A 21,226-nucleotide genomic window follows, 5' to 3' on the forward strand; every position below is an offset into this window, starting at 1 on the left:
AAAGTGGCTCTCCATATGCAGAAAACTAAAACTAGACCCTGCCTATCACCATGTACCAAACTAAAATCTAAATGGGTCAAAGATCTGAATATTAAAACAGAAACACTAAATCTATTGAAAGACAAATTCGGTAAAAATCTCGAAGACATAGGGGTAGGTAAAGAATCCATGAACATGAGTCAAACTGCACAGGAAGTATTTCCCAGAATCAATAACTGGGATGACATCTTATTAAAAAGTTTCTGTACATCAAAAGAATTCTCCAGCATAGTGAAAAGAAAACCAATAAACTGTGAAAAAATCTTAGTGTACTGCCCCTCAGACAAAGGACTTCTGTCTAAAACATATAAAGTATTTAAAAAATTCAACCCCCAAAATTCAAAGATCCAACCCATAATTGGGCATCTGAAATGAATACAAATGGCAAATAAATACATGAAAAAGTGTTCATCATCATTACTCATCAGAGAAATGCAAATTAAAACCACACTGAAATTCCATCTCACTCCCAAAAGAATGGCCAGGATCAAGAAAACTATCAACAACAAATCCTGGAGCGGCTGCTGGGAAAAACGAACTCTTATGCACTATTGGGGGATATGTGGACTGGTGCAACCATTGTGAATGTCAGTCTGGAGATTTCTCAAAAATCTGGAATTGGAAATCCCATTTGATTCAGCTATTCCACTTCTAGGCATATTCCCAAAAGAACTGAAAACATCGTACCACAGTGATATATGTACACTCATGTTTATAGCAGCACAATTTGTAATCGTCATATCTTGGAAATAGGAAGAATGGATAAAAAAGTTGCAGTATTATTATACAATGGAGTACTATTCAGTTATAAAGAATGAGCACATTGAGATATTTATAAATAAATGGTTGCAGCTTGAAACCATACACATAAGTGAAATAAATTGAACTCATATGTAAAAATACCGTTGAGTCTCCCTAGTGTAAGAAATGGTAAAAATACATAAAAGTTTATCATAATCATGATTCCCCATTACATTGCTTTGAGGCCTCATAATATTTCCATTTATTAGTTGGAATGATTTTATCCTGGTTTGTTTGATTTTATTTCTGTGATGGTATGAACAGCTAATTTGAAGAAAACAAGACATTATAATAGCCAGTGCTGATTCAACATCATCTTTTTGGAAGTCCTACCATGCTTTTGTTCTTATGTTTTCATTTATTCTACCATGTTGTATCTTATTAGATTTTATTATGTGTGATAGTATAAACAGAACTTTTATGGACAAGGAGACAATGTAGTAACCATTGTTCATTTTCTGTTATTTGGTTCTAAATGTCCTGTAATACTTTCATTCTCTGTAATAATTTATACTATTTTATTATATGTGATACTATTGTGTATGAAGATATGCTCACCTAATTCAAGGAAAGAGACATTATGGTAGCTACTGTTGTATCAGGTTGTCTTGTTGTGAAATACTGTGTTGCTTAAATTGTTCAGTTCTGATCTGCTTTGTTATGTCCTCCTTTGTCTTAATCTTTTTAAAATAAAAAAAAATTGAAAAGTCATACAAAACATCTAGATGAACATATTGTTGTCACAACTCTTCAGTTATGATTTTCATACTTACGTAACTACATATTGAAAAATGATGGATATTTTATTTTGAAATAGCCAATCAATTTGGTATTTATATATAATATTTAAAAGTATGACTAATGGATGGATTTCTGAAAAGCAAATTGTAACTATTATGTCAAGGCATACAACAGCTGGAGTTCCTTGAGAACAATCCAATTTTCTTTAGCTCTCATATCCCTCTCCATTTTGATTTTATATTCCTATTTCAAACATCCTGAGGCACTTGGGGTATAATGAACTGCTATGCTCCACTCAGTGCCGGCCTTATTTCCACATGTAAAAGTCTTCCATCCACCCTTCAGTGCTGTACTTCTTATTCAGTTTTTAAACACAATCTAGGCATTGCTTCCTTTAAGGTAGCATCTTTAGTCTGACCTGAATTATTCAGCCTCCTCCTTTGCACATTCAGTGATTTTGTACATAGCATAATCATGATTTTCCTTTAGTAAATAACTGATAGCATTCTCTAATCCTTCAGTGTGGATATTTTCCTGTTTATATTTCCAGTCTGCAACTGTACTATCATTTAGTTTTTAATCAAAACATATTCTTGTAACCTATTAATTGGAACCTCTAAACCCAGGCATACAGTTTTGAATAACATCTTGCTTATAGCAAACTTCCTTAAACATAGAAATATATTGAATTTTAAAAATTATTTTGTTGTATCAATAAAGCATATTATGTTTCTAAACAAAGGTAATATTGAGGCATGCAGATGGTGTCACCTGGAGTTTAAGCAACTACATGAAGATAGCAAAGGCAATGGCTGAGAATAAATTAAAAGGCAAAAGTCCAAGAATATATTTCACATAGACAACCAAAAAACTTTATATCTAAAAACAAAGCAAGACCAGCTACCATTAATCTTAGGAAGATAGACATTGTGAATTATAAAAATGTTCACAGAGTGAATAGTGCTTTTGTGAACATTCAGAAGGAACTTGTTTCCTTCTCAAAAATGCTTACTCTTGAACCTCTGCAGAAAGAGCTGGTTAATCAGCAGCCTCATGATAAAGAACCAGTTGATGTTGATGGAGGTGCGAGATTAATGGCTCAATTATAATACAGCGGAGATGTATCAAATCCTGAAAACAACTCAATAAAATAAGTATTTTACCCTGAAAAAAAAAACAAAGATATTATTAAGAAGTATTATAAATGTATAATTTTTAGTCAAAATCGACATGCAAGTATAAGAAAATGCTACTTAACTTTATTGCTCCTTATAGCCCTTCTTCCCTTAATAAAATAACATATTCATTTTTCAGCAGTGAAATTTATGGAAATCTTTTCAGACGTATAACAAAATAAATATTTCTGAATTGTAGAAATGGAAAAATCAGAACTGAAAACTAGAACAGTAGTTTCTAAAAAATTATGGCAGTGTGACCACATAAATCTCAATGTATGGCAAGAGAGGGAATGAAATTTTATTTCTAAAGTGGGTATCTGAGTTTATCTGTTTTGTTTTGTTTTTTCTTCTTCCCATGAATCTTTATGTCATGTGAGAAAAGGAGTAAATAGTTGGTCTGGATTCTAGAGAGAGACTATTCAGTTATTTAGAAGGTTGATAATCAAGTAATTGTTCATAAATCCAGAGAACACAAGTTAGTATATTGTAGGCATATGTAAATGCACATGTTCATTGAAGACTGCTAGCATCTACAGAAGGGAAAATCATTAGGATATCCATGAGAATCATTCAATTCTAATATTAAGAAGAATTCATTTTTTTACTTTTAAAAAGTCTCATACTAGGTTTGCCATGTCCATCCAATGATTCATAATATTCTTGAATTTGTCAAGTATAAAAAAAAATAAAGTGAATGATTTTAAACATTGGCATTCAAAAGTATCAAAATGCATTTGTGGTTGGCTTTTTTGTTTTTCTTCTTTTTTTGTACCAAGGATCGAACTCATGACCTGGCACTTGCCTGGCAGGCACTTGTACCGCTAAGCTAAACCCCTAGCCTAGCTGTCTTTTCTGTTCATGCATTGTTGAGTACTAGCTTGTTATTTGTCTTACAACTCCTTAGCTCAGAATTTCCATCAAACTTTATTCAAATCCTGCACAAGCCAGTGATATGTGAGCATTCCAGTATGGACAGCTCAACTTTGACACTGCACCTTTAGTCTAGAAACCTGTAAAACTCTGCTCGAGTCCTTATCCCGGGTGAATCTGTTGCTAAGGGGGTCATTACTGCATGATTCCTAGGCACATTCCAGACAGAAAATCTTCTGATTGATAAAGTGAAACTTGGAACTCTACTTTTATCGTGCCTCTCTCCTTTCCCTTGTTGATCACCAAGGGGCTTTTCCTCCTTACAATTTACTTTTGTTAGGCTGAAAGATTTGTAGAAACATACCACACAAAATGTTATGATATAGTGAGGCTGAGCAAATTGGTTGATTGTTAGTTTAGTTATATACTTCTAAAAGTATAAGCTTTCTCTGTTAATTTTTGTAGCCCAGAATAATGTCTATACAAACATATACTAAATATAATATGTGATCAAAATATAAAATTAATGTTAATTTTTAAAAATTATAACAGAAAAAGACACATCACCATTATTCCTCTTTGAAATATTTTCTCTCACTTCAAACACACCTATCTGATCATTCTTGCCTCTTTTTCAAGAAGTTCTGGTAGTTCTCTTTCATGGTGTCTTTACAATGTGTAATAAAAATATAGTGAATGGTGATGCCCAATACAATTTAACAGAATGTGAGGGTTGTGAAAAATTTATGCTGTATCCTCCATTTTATCACTAGACATGGCTCTATGCAACTTTTGGTTCTTAAATAAAGTCAAAACGGCCATGAAAAGTAAATGTTTTAAATCTATCTAGGTCATTGAGACAGCCATGACAGTGCAAAGACACTCATGAAAGAAGATTTAGCCAGAAAGCTGCAAGTATGATGGGGTGTGTGTTCAAAGTGAGAAGTATTGTGAATGTGGATTGAACATACTGGCTTTTACTGCAGTAAATTTGCTTAGGCATTCACCATAGTTTCTGATCACATTACCTATATACTATGGCTAATAATAATATCAATAGTCAGCTGGTCATCATTTCCCAAGCACTGTGCTAATCCATGTGTGAATAACTTTCCTGACCTGCATTATTCCCATCTCTAAAGATGCTCCCACATCTTCAGACAGAGTTAATTGGTATTTATGAGATTTAAATGAAAACTACTTGTCTGAAGTTCTTAGTGTTGTAGTAGTTTTCACTCATGGTAGCAGAGATGAGGCAACTACCATAGACAGCACCAAGGTACTCACCAAAGTACTCATCAAGGTACTCATCAAAGTACTCATCAAAACATTGGCTCCATGATGTGGTTAGGTTAAGAACAACTGGATCTATATGCTAAACAAGATGATGGACAGGTAAAATGCAGAAAACAAGAAAGAACAGAAGCATGGCTGCACATAAGCTCAGGTACCTGCCTAGCATGAGTCCAGAGATGATAATTTTCACTGTACAATGAAGCTACAAGTTCCCCCAGCCCGAGCAGAACTATGCCTTTTCTCCGGAATGTGTGATAATTACAACAAACAGATACATGAGTCACACATATAGAGCAAAGGTCAGGCCCAGGGACCTGGCTACCCTTTAAAACTCATAATAGCTTTAAGGGAAGGAAGACAAAGCACAAGTAACTGGACTCTTCCACCAGTCACCTTTCTCTATACTGCAGGTGGAAGTTCATGATTCTTGCCTCTGGTTCTAGGCATTGAGAGATAAAAGGGATGAATTCTAAGGTCCTTGGCAGTTAGATTCTTTGGACATTAGTGGGTGGAGACAAACAGCTACAATCACCTGAAGAAATACACGCTAATACCTGGAGGCCACTGAAATCAGTGGTCTGACTGAATTGAGGAACGGGAACCATTTGTTTCAGAGGTTGAAAAACACAGCAGGAGTGCTCTAAAAGCTCATAGGTGGCAGAGAACTGCAGGCCAAAACTCACTGGAGGGAGCATGATGAATGTCCTGCCAAGGACTCTGAGAAAGAACAGAGTCTCTAAAATATGAGGGGGTAAAACTGGCAGGACTGAAATTGTGTAGAAGGTTGTCTCTCCTTTCCAGCTGCCCTGCAGCCAGCCTGTTAAACACATTCAGCAGTTTGATTGCATCCTTAGGCTCCGATACTCCCAAATTGAGAATGTGCGACCAGTGCGTATGCCACTGTGTATGAGTGTGGACTGATATTTAAATTGTGATCATGTTCAACAAAAGTCCCATTGTCTGCCCTTCCACTGTTCATCATCCTCATTTCCTTTCCCTCCTAATTTTTCTCCTTCATTTCCCCTTCTTTACCTCTATCTCCCCCTCCTCCTTCCTCTTCTTTTCCTTCTCCTTTTTTCTCATGCACATTCTTACTGCTATTCTTATTATTTTCTTATTCTGTGCTACTGGTGATTGAACCTAATAAATACCTTCACACTTGACTACATCCCAAATTACTATTTAATTATTTTGAGATAAAGTTTCTCCAGGTTGTGAAATAGCCCTAGTAAGGCTTGAGTTTGTGGTCCTCTGCCTCAGTCACATAGAGTTTTGGGATTATAAGTTTGTGCCATCACATCTAGCTTTTTTTGAGCCTTACATCATTGGGTTTCTTCAGGTGGTGATATGTAATTAATTATGTTATAGGCAATTGAGTTAATTAGAAATATTTTAGGCAATCAGACAAGATTAGGCTCTTGAAGGAGCCAGTGCCAAGACCAGGTATCTTCCAACCTTGGAGAAGACAGACACCTCTGCTGTGGGCCAGATCTCAAGACAAAAGGCAGAACAAATGCAACCACATAGAAGTATAAACATCAGGGATAGAGATTCTAAATAGGTATGGATCACACTGTGGAAGCCAGGAAGAGCTACCCTTACCAACAAAGACCCTGTTCTGTATTCATGCCCACTTGCTACATGAGTCGCCTCCCTATTTGATCCCCATTTAATTAAATTTACCTGACCAGTTACACTTGTAATCTTATTGGTTGATTGTAGCTTTGTCCCAACACTTGCGTGGTGAGTTCCCACTTTCTCCATTTTGTAATAATTTTAACTCATAGCATGGGTTTGCTCTATAAAAGTCCCTAGAAAAGGCAGAGTCTTTGGCAACCCACTCTGGATCTCTTCTGTCTCTCTCCCAGACAAAAGCTTTATTTCACTCAATTAACATATTCTGCTCTTAATCTCCATTGTTCCTAAAATTCGTTCTTTGATTTTAGAGAACATGACTCTGTACTGGACACCTAGAAGATTGAAAGATTGTTTTCTTTATATCAATTTGTTCCAATGCCCATAGAATCTCACACACTTCATCTTATATTTTCTTCTGTAATTTTTCCCTGCTCACAAATTTCTCTCTACCACATCACATTGGGCCTTAAAATAATAACATCAAATCATATTTTACCCCTTTTATTTCATTATACTCCATTTTATCATTATCCATGTTAAATCATATTTTCCTCTTGCTTTTATTTCATTTTGCTTAATATTACCTTCTTTATCCATGTTGTTTCATTATTCTCCTCGCTCCAGGCTATTCATCAATTCTATTCCTTCATCTTCATAGGTTGTCATGGTTTATGTTTGTGTCCCCCAGGCCTCATGAGTTTGCATTGTTCATTTGTGATGGTTCATTGTAGAGTGCTTGGATTGATGGTGTCAGTGCTCCACCCACATAGGGGTGGAGCCAGGATGTGATGTAATGGCAGGAAGAAGGTGTGTTTTTCTCTTTGCTGGTTTGAGTTTGCTGCTGGCGGCCACCATGAACTACAGCCCAGCCATGCCTGCCTGTCTTGGAGACAACTGAGTGTGGACTGAAACCTCCAAAAACTGTAAGAAATAAGCCTTTCCTTTCCCAACTTTGGGCTTCAGGTATTTTGTCTCAGCGATGAGCATAAACTATCCAAGACATAGGTTATTTTTTAAAATTAATTTTATAGGTATACTTTTGATATTCATAATGATCACATATGCTGTTGAATTTGTACCTGTATGTAATACATTTTGATCCTTCTTTCTTCCTCATTTTCCTTCCGTTTTCAACCCTTTGCCTCCTTATTTGTAAAAGTTTTGATTCCATTTATTATTTCTTCTTTTTTCCTGTACATGATGTAATTTGATTCTTTTTTCCCAGTTCTCCTGCCATCTCTTGAAACTCTCCTCCTTCCCCATTTACAAAAGCTTTTTTTCCCTTCTTTTTTCATGTTTAAAATTTTCCTATCCTTCCTTTACCCCTTCTCACTCCCTTATTCCTCTTCCTATTTGAACATTTTCTTCTTATTTCCCAATGTCTATCATCCATTTTGGTCCTTATTTACTCTTTCAATTTCTCACAAGAGAGACAATGCAGTATTAATACATGTGTACCTGATCAATTTCACCGAAGACAATGGTCTTAAATTGTATCCATTTACCTAAACATATCTGAAGCTTATCCTTTTTATGGTAGAGTAGTACTCCACTGCATATTAAAAATCACATTTCCTTTATCCATTGATGAGCATGTGTGCTACTTCCAAGGTTTAGCTACTACAAATTGTGCTGCTCTAAACATGGGTGCATATATATCCCTGTTGTGGTGGGATACTTTTAACTTTTTCAGAAAGACACACAAAGAGGGAGTATTTGGGTTAAATGGAACACCCAGTTTTAGTCTTTTAATAATATCCACACTGATTTTCGCAGTGGTTGCACCAGTCTACAACCCCAACAGTGGAGAAGCGTTCCCTTTCCTCCTTGCATTCAGAAATTGCTATTGGTTGATTTCTTGATGATAGTCATTCCATATGGAGTCAAAGGAATCTCAGCATTGTTTTAATTTGCATTTGTCAAATAATTAATGATATTGAACATATTTATCATATATTTATTTGCCATTTCCACTTCTTCATCTAAGAAAAATCTGTTCATTTAATATGCTTATGTTTGAATGGGTCTTTAAATAGAGTCTTGATTTTTAGACTTCTTAATGTATTCTAGACATTATTCTTTTGAGGAATAGCTGTTAAAGTTTTATTCCTATTCTGTGAGTTGTTTCTCTATTCTGTTGATAATGTCTTTTGTTGTGCAGAAGATTTTTAATATGATGAAATCCTATTTGTTGATTCTCTACACTATATGCTTTATGATTGGGATTTTTTTATTAAGTTTTTTCCTATATCTATGTCTTCAAGAGTTTTACCTGGTCAATCCTCCAGCAGATTGTTTCTGTTTTAAATATTAAAATATTTGCTAAATTTAGACTTTATTTTATTGCATGGCAAGAAATATGGGTCTAAGTTTAATCTTCACCATGTTGATAATCAAGTTTTTCACAAAATTTATTAAAGAGGCCATCTTTCTTTCAGTTATTATGTTTGACCCCTTTTACAAAGACAAAGTGGCTGAGTATATTTGGAGATATTTCTGCATTGTCTATTCTGTTCCTTTAATTCTTTAATCTCTTTTCTCATACCGTACTGCTTTTTATCACAGTAGCTTTTTTATTTTAAACAGAAAAAAAAAACAGAAAAATTAAGAAGGAAATGAACTTAAAAAACAGCAACAACAAAAGCAAAATGACAACTAGAACAACAACAAAAGAAAAACAATAGCTAGATAGGTTTTCAAAAAAAGGTGATAGAAATTTAACCATGGTAGTTATGGTGCATACTGTTATCTTCACAATAGTTGCTCAGTTTATGAGATATAGGAACAAAGCAAAATAGTAAAAATGGAAAAAAAACAATGGATTTCAAACAGAAGACACAAGGAAATCCCCACAGTTACCACAATGAACACGGCCATCATCCAAAGAGATCCATGACCATCTCCAGGCCTGTAAAGTCATTCAGACAATACAGGCACCAAGATATTACTTCCACCTCAGTTGCTATGATCTCACACCGGGTCTTCCAAATCAGCCAGTTGCTTATGGAGCCGGGCAAGAAATGCTTTTCTTGTTTTTCATTCTGCACACTGACTGGCTCACAGGAAGGCATAGTTTGTTTTCTTGCTGAGTTTCTTCCCAGTCTCCATGGCAGAGCCTGGCTCATAGTAAGGCATAGTTTGTCTTCTTGCAGGATCTCTTCTTGATCATCATGGTGGATCCTGGTTCATTGGAATGCATGGTTTGCCTTTTTGGTGGGTCTCTTTCTGAACCTCATGACAGACCATGGTTCATGTGAAGTTGTGGTTTGTCTTCTTACTTATCACAGTACTTTGCAGTATAAATTCAAGTCAGGGATTGTGTTGTCTCCTGGCTTGCCTTTCTGCCCAAAATTGGTTTTGCTATGTCAGGTCTCTTCTGGTTTCAAATGAGTTATTAGGGGTCTTTTATCTAATTTGTGAGGTATGTTATTGATATTTTGATGGGAATTGCATTAAACCTATGGAATAGTTTTGGAAGTATGGTCATATTCACTACATTTGTCCTCCCTACTCATGAACAAAAGATATCTTTTCATTTTCTGATACCCTCTTTAATCTCCTGTTTCAGGGTGCTATAATTTTCAATGCAAAGTTCTTTTACTTCACTCATTAGATTTATTTCTAAGTATTTAATTTTATTGATGCAATCATGAAACAGGTTTTCTTCCTAAATTCTTTCTCAGTGAGTTTGCTATGTTTGTACAAGAATGCTATTGACTTTTCAGTGTTCATTTTGTATCCTGCTAGGCTACTGAGTTTAGTTATTAAATGTAGGATTCTTTTGTTTACGAACTTTGGGCCTTCTATCTAGTGTATCGTGTCATCCACAAATAATGATCATTATTTCTAATCCTTATCTTGCTTCTTTCTTTCATTTGCTTAATCCTTATCTTGTTGCTTTCTTTGCTCTGGCTAAGGTTTCCAGAACTATAGTGAATAAGAGTGATGAGAGCTGTCATCCTTGCCTTTTCCTGATTTTAGGAAGAAAGCTTTCAATTGTTAGAAGGCAAGCTTTTAGTTTTCATTTAGTATGTTGGTATTGACTTTTCATAGCTGATTTTTATTGGATTGAGATAAAGAGATTCTATTTTGATTTTCTCCAGTGTTTTTTAACATGAATGGATGTTGGACTTTTCAAATACTTTTATGCATCTATTGAGATCATGTGGTTTTTCTTTTGTGTTCTGTTTATCCTGTGTGTAACAATTTTCAATTTGTGTATGTTGAATCATTGCTGCATTTCTGGGATGAATCTTACTTGACCACAGTTTATAATCTTGATAATGTGCCCTACTCTGTTTACAGGTTTCTTGATAAGATTTTTTTTTTTTTTTTTTTTTTTTTTTTTTTTTTTGCATATGCGTTCCTCAAAGAGATTGGCTCTTAGTTCTTGTTTTTGGTTGGATTCTTCTCTGGTTTTGGTATCAGGGTAATTCTCACTTCCAGGAATGAGTTAGTGAATATGGGCTCCCTTTCAGTTTCATTAATGATTGAGGAATCCTGGCATTAGATGTTCTCTAAAGTTTTTATAGGATTCAGCAGTTAATCCCCCAGAGCTGTGTTTCTGTTTGTTGGTAGTTTTACATATTATTTCTTCAATTTCATTGACTACATCGTGTTATTTCAAATTTTTATGTCTACTTGATTAAGTATTGGTAATTTATATGTATCTATTTTCATTCAGAATCTGTTTTCATTTCTTTTGCATTTTTCATCTTATCAGAATACAGCTACTTGAAGTAGGTATTTATAATCTTCTAGATTTCCACAGCTTAATTTCACTCTTTTTTATTGCTAATTGCATGAATTTGAAACTTTCATATCCTTTTTTTAAAAGTACAGTTGGCTAAGAAGTTGCCATTTTATTTAATCTTTCGAAAAACTAACTTATTTCATTGATTCTTTATATTGTTTTCTTAGTCTCAATGCATTAATTGCTGTTCTGATCTTTATAATTTTCTCACTTGAGCAGGCCTTGGGTTTAATTTGCTCTTGTTATTCTTGAGGTTAAACAATAGGTATTTGAGTTTACTGTTTTTCTGATATGGATAGTCACTGCTCTAAATTTCCCTTAAAGGACTGCTTTTATAGGACTGCTTTTGGATCCCACAAATTCTAGTAAGTTGTATTGACATTATTTAGTTCTTGAAACTGTTTAATTTTTCTTAAGTTTTATTGTGATCCACAGATTGTTTACGAGGATGTTTATCTAGTTTTTGCCATTGATTTCCAATTTCATTGCACTATGATCTGATAATATTTGTGGGATAATTTCAACTGTTTTCCACACACATAAAGCATGCTGTATGAGCTAGTATATGGCTTATTTTGGAAAAAGGTTCATGTGCAGCTGAGAAGAATGTATATTCTCTTTTGGTGGGGTGGAACATTTTTGCAGATATCTACTTGGTCTTCTTGTTCAAAGGATTCATTAAGCTCTGCTTTTTGTTGACTTTTGCAGTTGATCTATTTGTGACAGTTGAGTGCTGAGATCCCTATTACAATTATTTTAGTGTTTATTTGGTTTTCACATCCATTAATGTTTGTTTTATATAGTTAAGTGTGATAGTTGGTGAATATATATTTATGATTGTTTTCTCTTCCCCTTGGCTTGTTTCCATGTACTGACTTTCTTTGTTTCTTCTGAGAGTCTTGGCCTGAAACCTACATTGTACATAAATAGAATAGCTACCCCTGCCTCTTCTTTGGGTTTTTTTCTCATGGAGGATAGTTTTCCAACATTTTACTTTCAATCTATGATTTTTTTAAATTAAATTTGTTTCTTGTATGACACATATTGTTGGATCTTGTTTATTGATCCATTCTGCCAATCTATTTCTTTTCACTGGTTAATTGAAATAATTTACATAAATAGTTTTTCTTGAGCTATTGAAAGAATTTTAAATAATATTTACATATAGTGTTTATATACAATTGGTTCTTTGAATGTTGAAGTTTTCTCTCCTCAAAAAGAAGTGACAAAGACTGAAATCAATACTTGAAATAGGTGAAAGAGTGCCTGCAAACTAAATCCTACTGAACTGAAGAGTACATTACAGAGATAAATGTATTTACTGTATCTTTAAATAGTATTATTCAAAATTTATGGGTGACCATCAAAAAAAGGACAGATAAAGAAAATGTACAGATTCACACAGTGTAATTTTACCCAGTCATAAATAAGAATGACTTCAAATCATCTGTAGAAAATTGAATAGATCTTAAAATAATAATGAAAAAACTACATGAAAAAAGTCAGGCATAAAGGTTAAATGTAAAAAGTGCTACTTACAGAGAAACACAGAGAGTAAATAGATTGTATAAAATAACTAAAAGAATGAAATAAAAGAGAGATGATTAGAATCAGAGAGGCCAACATTTTGATAGAGGTAAGGAAATAAAAGAATGGGAATGTATAGAACTTGACAGAAAAGTTGAAAATCATATATATTCTGTACCACAAACCATGTAAGTATTGATTTAAATACATGCCTAAAAATTTGCAACCAAAAAGGAGAACTACAGGCCAATCTCCCTAATGAACATAGGTGCAAAAATATTCAATAAGATATTTGCAAACAGAATACAGTAAATCATCAAAAAGATGACCAAGTGGAATTCATCCCAGACATGCAGATTGTTCAACATGTGCCAGTCAATAAATGTGTTAGCTCATATTAACAGAGCAAAAGATAAAATTATATGATCATCTCAATAAACTCTGGAAACTATTTTGACAAACTGTAGTGCCAATTCATGAAAACTGAAAATTGAAATAGACAGTCTTTACCTCAGTATGATAAAAGCCATCTATGATAAACAAATAGGCCACATTATACTTCATGGAGAAAAATTAAAATCCTTTTCTCTAAAATCAGGAAAAAGACAAGGATGTCCACTGCCCCCACTTTTATTGTACATAGTGCTGGAAACTGTAGCTAAAGCAATGAGACAAGTGAAATAAAAGGAATAAATCTAGGAAAAGAAGTTAATTTATTGTTATCCACAGATGACATGAAGTTTTACATAGAAGACCTCCCAGATTCCACTAAAAACTGGCTATGTTTAATAAGCAAATTCAGCAATATGCTTGGATACAAATCAACAATCAAAAATCATATACACTATTAAAAAACTCACTGAAAGTGAAGTTAAAGAAACAACACCTTTTATAATAACATCCAAATAAATGAAAGGTCTAGAAATCAGTCTAAAGAATGAGGTAAAAGACCTCTACATTGAAAACAATAGTGCTCTAAAAAATGAGATAGAAAGAGGATAACAGAAAATTAAGATATCCCTTGCTCATTGGTACAAAGAAAAAATATAGTGAAAATTGCAATACTTTCAAAAAATGCCATGCAGATTTTATACAATTCTGATCAAAAGTCCAATAACATACCTCACAGAATTAGAGAAAATAATCTTATAATTCATTTGGAATCAGAAGGACCTAGAATAGAAAAGGCAAACCTGGGCAACAATACAGGGGCCATTAAAATCCCTAACTTGAAATTACACTTTAAATTACACTTTAAAGCTGCTGTGTTAAAAACAGCATGACACTGGCAAAAGAAACAGATCCAAAGATTAATGGAAAAGATTAGAAGATAAGAAACAACTCCAGACATATTATGCCATTTTATCTTTGACGAATGTGCCAAACACATTCATTGGATGTAAGATAGTTTCTTTAACAAATAGTGCTGGATAAACTTGCTTGGCAGTTGTCAAAGACTAAAATTAAATCCATGTTTTTCACCATGCACTAAACTAAATTAAAAGTGGATCAAATATCTAATTACTAAAACAGAAATATTAGATCTGCTGGAAGATAGAATAGGTAAAACCCTTAAACACACTGGTGTACACAAAGACTTCATGAATAAAACCCCATTGTTCAGAAACTGTCAGAATGAATCAGCAATTGAGATCTATCTTAGTAAAACATTTTGCAAGCAAGAGAAATGACCAAAAGAGTAAAGAGACAACTCATGATGTGGTAAAAAAAATGTTTACAAGCAGTTCTGCAGACAAAGTATTACTGTAAAGAACATATAAATATCTAAAAAAAATAAGACCTCCCAAATTTAAAGACCTGATCCAAAAATAGTCATCTGAGATGAGTACACACTTCTCAGATGAAGAAACACAAACTGTAAATAAATATGTGAAAAAAACATTCAACATTACTAATCATTCGACAGATGCAAATTGAAACAACTTTGAGATTCCATGTCATCCAGGAAAGACTGCTATTATCATGAAATCAACAATAACAATTGCTTGCATGCCTATGAAAACAATGAACCCTTCTCTACTTTTGATGTGTAGACTGATGCAACCACTAAGGAATTCTGTATAGAAATTCCTTAGAAAACTAGGATTGGAGGTCCCATTTGACTCAATTATTATTCTGCTGCATATCTTCCCAAAAGCATTAAAAACATCATACCAAAGTAATATATGTGCACCCATTTTATAGCAGCACAATTTGTAATAGTCAAGTCTTGGAAACAACCAAAATATTCATCAACTGAGGAACTGAAGAATGGATAAAATATATATGGTATTTATATACATTGAAATACTATTCAGCCATAACAATGATAAAATCAAGGTTTTTGTAGGTAAATGATTACAAGTACAGACCAACAGTAAATGAAATGAATCAGACTCACATGTATGACCATCATAGTTTGAGAAGCTGAAAAAAACTTTAAGATATCCTAATAATTTCTACTAGTTCATTGAATACAAATTTTATGCCAATATTTTTTGGACAATTAAATGACAATATCTTCTACACTGAGTAGCTAATTTAGGATAACATTATGGGATATATTAACCCCGAATTATCTTTGTTTTGAAATCTTATTTTTTCTATTTAGTATTGAAAAAAATCACTGATTTAAGATTACTACTTTTTTTTCTCATTGTCTATCACTGAGTATTTCAGTACACTGATTTTATGATGTTATTTTGAAAGATGTATTAGTTTAATGAAACTAACAAGTGGGACAAAACTATTGGAATTATAAATAACTAACTTGTATAAAGTTTTACATCTTTCACACATAAAAATATCCAAAATCAATATTTGGGACTGTGCACTGCATCAAGAGCTGAAAACCTGTACAGCAATCTCCATTCCACCATGTAGCCTCAGCATATTACTCAAAGCCTGGTAGTCCTCCAGTGTCCTCCATTACCTGAGGACCTCCAGAAGGTTCCTATGGGCCTACTTCAGCCAGCTTAGTGAAGTCAAGTGATTCAGAGCCACCTGTGCACTGCAGTGAGAGCTGAAAGCCTGTGTAGTCTCCATTCAGCCATGCAGCTTTTGCACATCACTTGGAGCCTGGTAGGATCTGCCTCACGTTGCCCATCACCAAAGGACATACAGAAGGTCCCATTGGGCCTAGTTGGGCCTACCCAGTGCACAATTGGCCTGGGGCCATCTGATAAGGCCTGAATAATTACCTCCACTCAACTGGGAAAACTTACTTCAGTTAAGACACATTTTTTAAACACAAGAAACAACGGAAAACTTACATTCAGCTTCCCAAGCGAAATATGGGAAAACAACAAAATCAAAGAGCAAAATGCAATCTCAAGACTCTAGTCCATCCTAAAGAAGCTGAGAAGACATGGACATAGAACAAAAATAAACCATACACCTAAAATTTCTGAAACGATAGCAACTGAAGTAAAGAAACAACTCTAGGAAACTGTAAAGGAACTTAGATCATAAATAATCTCCCATATAAAAGAAGATATTATAAGCATAAAAAAATGCTAAGGATAGGTATTTAGCTTAGTGGCATAAGCACCTGCCTTGTAAGCACACAGTCATGAGTTTAATCCCTGATATTGACAAAAAAAAATGCTGAACATACTTAAAGAAAACATAGTTAATAAAATTAAGGAGCACTGCAAAAAGATGAAAACCTTGAATGAACAATGTAAGAAAGAAACAGAATTCATGAAATACATTCAAAGAGATGTCCAGAAAATAAAAATTCCATCAAAAGTTGGTAAAACCACGTAAATGAATGTGAACGGTGACTTTCAAACCTTGAAGTCAAGATTTAAACTAGTGAACAGAGAAGGAAAGATCTTTTAAAAATAAAAAAAAAATTAGGAAATAACAATTCAACAGCTGCAAGATGATGCAAAGAAAAAGAACAAAAGATTGATAGGTGGAAGTGAAAAAAGAATGTGATAACACAAATGCTACCAAGAAGTTGTTTACAGAAGTAATAGCTGAAAATTTTGCAAACATGAAAATGGAACTGACATACAGATAAGTGAAGCATGTAGAATTCCAAATAGCCATAAACAAAATAACTCTACACCCAGCATATAATGATCAACATCTAAGAAATTTAGAATATATAAGAATAGTATATTAAATGCTGTTAGAGAGAAGAGACAGATCACAAATAAAGGAAGGTCCATTAGAGTTACAGCAGACTTTTCAACACAAACAATGAAGTCAAGAAGAGCATGGAAGAAAGTATTTCAGATCCTAAAGGAAAACAACTACCAACCTAGACTGACATACCCTGAAAAACTGTCCTTCAAAATTGATGAACAAATAAAACACTTCCATGACAAAGAATACCTGAAGAACATGGTGACCACCAAACAAAGCCTGCAAAGAATACTGAAAGATATTCTATTTAGACATAAACAAAATTACAGCTTCAATACAAAACAGTAAAAAATGACAAAGCAGGGCAAACAGTTAAACAGAGGGAAAGGTAAAAAACAGCAGAAAGATAACATAACAAAAATGAGCCAATATTTATCAGTTAAAATCATTAATGTAAATGGTCACACTTCACCAATTAAAAGAATCTGACCAGTATAATGAATCAAGAAACAACATCCAACCACATTCTGTCTACAAGATACTCATCTAATACAACTCGGACTTGAAAGTCAATGGATAGGAAATACTACTGCATGCTGTATTACCCCACAAAAGCAGAGGTAGCTATTCTGTTTGCAGACAATGTGATCTTCAAACCAAGAATGATGAAAAGAGATATAAATGGTCATTATATACTAGTTAGGAGAAAACTTCAAGAAGAGATAAAAATCTTAAATACATATGCACCAAATTTGGGAGCACTCAGCTATATAAAACAAATATAAAATAAAGGAAAAGTCAAATAAATAACACAATTATAACAGTAGAATTTAACACCCCTTTTACACAAAGAGACAGATCAACTAGACAGAATATCAGCAAATAAATAACAGAATTGGCCTGGAGATTTAGCTTAGTGGCACAAGCACCTGCTTGGCAAGTGCCAGGTCATGAGTTCAATCCTCAGTACCTCTCCAAAAAAAGAAAAAAAAAAAAAAAAACAGAATTGAATCACACATGTGAAAAAATGAACATAGTGTACATGCCCAACATATTCTACCTGACAATATCAGAATGTACATTCTTCTTAGTTGCACATTGGCCATTCTCTAAAACAGATCATATACCAGCCAACCAAACGTGCTTAAGTAAATGCAAATGAATTAAAATTATTCCATGCATGTTATCTGCTCATAGTCCATGAAATTAGAAATTAATGACAAAAGAAACTAGAAAAATTCCACAAACACATGGAAATTAAATGACACAATCCTGAGAAATCAGTGGGTCACATTGGAAATTAAAAAAAGAAATTAAACAATATCTACAAGCAAATGAAAATACAAATACATCTTACCAGAACCTGTGGAATGCAATGAAAGCAGCCCTCAGAGGAACATTTATTGTAGTGAATTCTCATATCAGGAAAACAAAATGAACACAAATAAACAACCTAATGCTACACCTCAAACATCTAGAAAAAGAAGAACAAGCCAAGCCCAGAGCTGAAGAAAGGGAGGAAAATATAAAAGTTAAAGCAATGCAATAGAGACTAAGAAAACAATACAAAGAATCAGTGAATCAAAGAGTTGGTTCTTTGAAAGAATAAATAAAATTGATAAGCCCTAGCCAACCTTATTTTTATAAAAGGAAAGAAAACTCAAATTTATTCAATAAGAAATGAAAAGGGTGAAATCACTATGTACCATGTGGAAATACAGCAGATCATCAATACGTACTTTGAAAACCTCTACTCTCATAGATTTGATAACACAGAAGAAACAGAAATTTTCCTAGAAACTTATGAATTACCAAAGTTGTATCAAGAAGATGTAAAACTGCTGAATAACTCAATTTCAATTAACAAAATTGAAAATATAATTAAAACCTTGTCAAAGAAAAGCCCTGGTCCTGATAGACTCACTGCCGAATTCTACAAGAAATTTAAAGAAGACTTAATGCCAACTCCTCAATCTCTTCAATGAAATTGAAAGGGAAGAAATCCTCCCTAACTCATTCTTGGAAGCAAGTGTTACCTTAATACCAAAATCAGAGGAAGATCCAACCAAAAATAGTGAAGTACAGTCCAATCTCCATAATGAACAGAGATGCAAAACTTGTCAGAAAAATACTGGGAAACAGAATGCAGCAAATCATCAAGAAGATTATATGCCATGACCAAGTGCAATTCATCCCAGGAATGCAAGGGTGGTTAAACATACACAAATCAATAAGCATAATTCACCATATCAATAGAGCCAAAAATAAGAACCAAATGATCATTCCTATAGATACAGAAAAAGCTTTGAAAAGGTTCAAAACTCATTCATAATAAGAACCTTTAAAAATATTCAAATGGCCTTTAATTCAATATTGTAAAAGGTATCTATGACAAATCAACAGTCAGCATCTTAAATGGTCAAAAATACGAATGCTTTCACTTTAAAATCAGGAACATGAGAGGGATGTCCATTGTCACCACTCCTATTCAATATAGTGCTGGAAATACTACCTAAAGCAATTAGACAAGAAAGAGCAATAAAAGGAGTAAGAATAGGAAAAACATTTAAATTATCATTATTTGCAGATGAAATGATACTCTACATAGAAGACCCCCAAAACTTCCATTGAAAGACTCCTAGGTGTAATAAATAAATTCATCTATGTAGCTGGATACAAAGTCAACACTCAAAAATTAACATTCCTATACACAAACAACACCTCATTCCAGAAAGAATGGGCAAATTAAAGGAAACCTCCAACAACAAATGCTATAGAGACTATGGGATAAAGGAACTCTTCTACATTGTTGGTGGAAGTGCAGACTGGTGCAACCACCATGGAAATCAGTCTGGAAGTTCCTCAAAAATCTGGGATTGGAAGCCCCATTTCACCCAGCTATTCCACTTCTTGGCATATTCCCAGAAGAATTGAAAACATCATATCACAGTGATATATACCACCCATGTTTTCCCAGTACAATTTGTAATATAGCCAGATCTTGGTAACAACCCAAATGACCATCAACTGAGGAATGGATAAAAATTGCTTTCTGGTAATGAGGTGGTACTTTTATACAGTGGAGTTCTACTCAGCTATAAAGAAGACCTTGAGGCTTCTATAGTAAATGAATGTAACTTGAGACCATACTCATAAGTGAAATAAATCAAATTCACATGTGTAAATACTTCTTAGTATAAGAAATGGTAAGGATAAATATAATACAAAACTCTCAGTAAATTCTGTGAAAGGATAAATGTCTGTTCAAAGGTGAATAAATAACTTAGGGAAAGAGAGAAAAAATTAAGGGAAAAAAGATAAATAAATTTTTATATGCACACTTAAAATACCTAAGCTTGTGCTGGTAATTCTACTGCTTCTCAGAACAAAATAGTTGACATTGATAGGATTGGATCAATTATGCATGTTTGTGTCTGTAATCTGAGGAACTCTTCTGAAGATTACTATGCAAAATAACAACCTTAGTTATGTTCACATCAACTTGTTTTGAATACCTATACTGTCAATTTTTGGCACTTTGACATTGTTACTTATTTGTCTTTTTTGTTGTTTTCTAGTATTTTGTTTTGTTTTGTTTTGTTTTTCCCTCTAACGCAGAAAGGATAGATGTATATATAGAGGCTTATTCATGCTGAGAACTCCTAAATAATTTATGAGAATTTATTTTATTATGCATGATGAAATAAACAGCTGCTTTGAAGAAAGAGACATATCGTATCCATTGCTGATTCTGTATCATTATGCTGTGAAGTCTAGTAATGCTTTTATTGTGTGTTTAGAGTGATTTTACTGTTTAATATTTAATTTCAATATATATGGAGGTTATGGGCAGCTATTTTGAAGAGAACAAGAGACATTATGGTAGCCAATACTGATTTTCCTATTGTCTAGTTTTGAGGCCTGTAATGCCTTCATTATTCTATGTTGATCAGTTTTTTACCATTTTTTGTTTGAATTCATTGTGTGTGAAGATTAGACAACTATTTCAAAGAAAACAAGAGACGTTATAGTGGCCATAGTAGATTTCCTGTTGCCTTGCTTTGAAATCCTGTGTCACTTAAATTGTTTTCTTCTAATCTGCTTTTGATCTGTTTTGTTTAACCCTCTTTAAAATAAAATTTTAAAAAATCAATATTTAAGCTGATAAGCAGTTTAATGGTGTAGTGTCCATGTTTCTTCTAACTCATTTGGGCTTTAGCTTCCCTGACCAAGATAGAGACTCTGCTGTAAGCTCTCCCCTTCATGTTCCCAATCAATCCTAACTACA

The 21,226-nt window shown here is 33.7% G+C and overlaps 1 pseudogene; it reads left to right on the forward strand.

The window, feature by feature from the left end:
• The first annotated feature begins 2,389 nt into the window (after window positions 1–2,389).
• LOC100726851 (ribosomal biogenesis factor-like) lies at window positions 2,390–2,690 on the forward strand (annotated as a pseudogene).
• Window positions 2,691–21,226: the final 18,536 nt, after the last annotated feature.

This window comes from Cavia porcellus, unplaced genomic scaffold (assembly GCF_034190915.1).
Source record: "Cavia porcellus strain 051 isolate PalLab524CR breed Dunkin Hartley unplaced genomic scaffold, mCavPor4.1 scaffold_9, whole genome shotgun sequence".
In the NCBI taxonomy this organism is placed as follows: domain Eukaryota; kingdom Metazoa; phylum Chordata; class Mammalia; order Rodentia; family Caviidae; genus Cavia; species Cavia porcellus.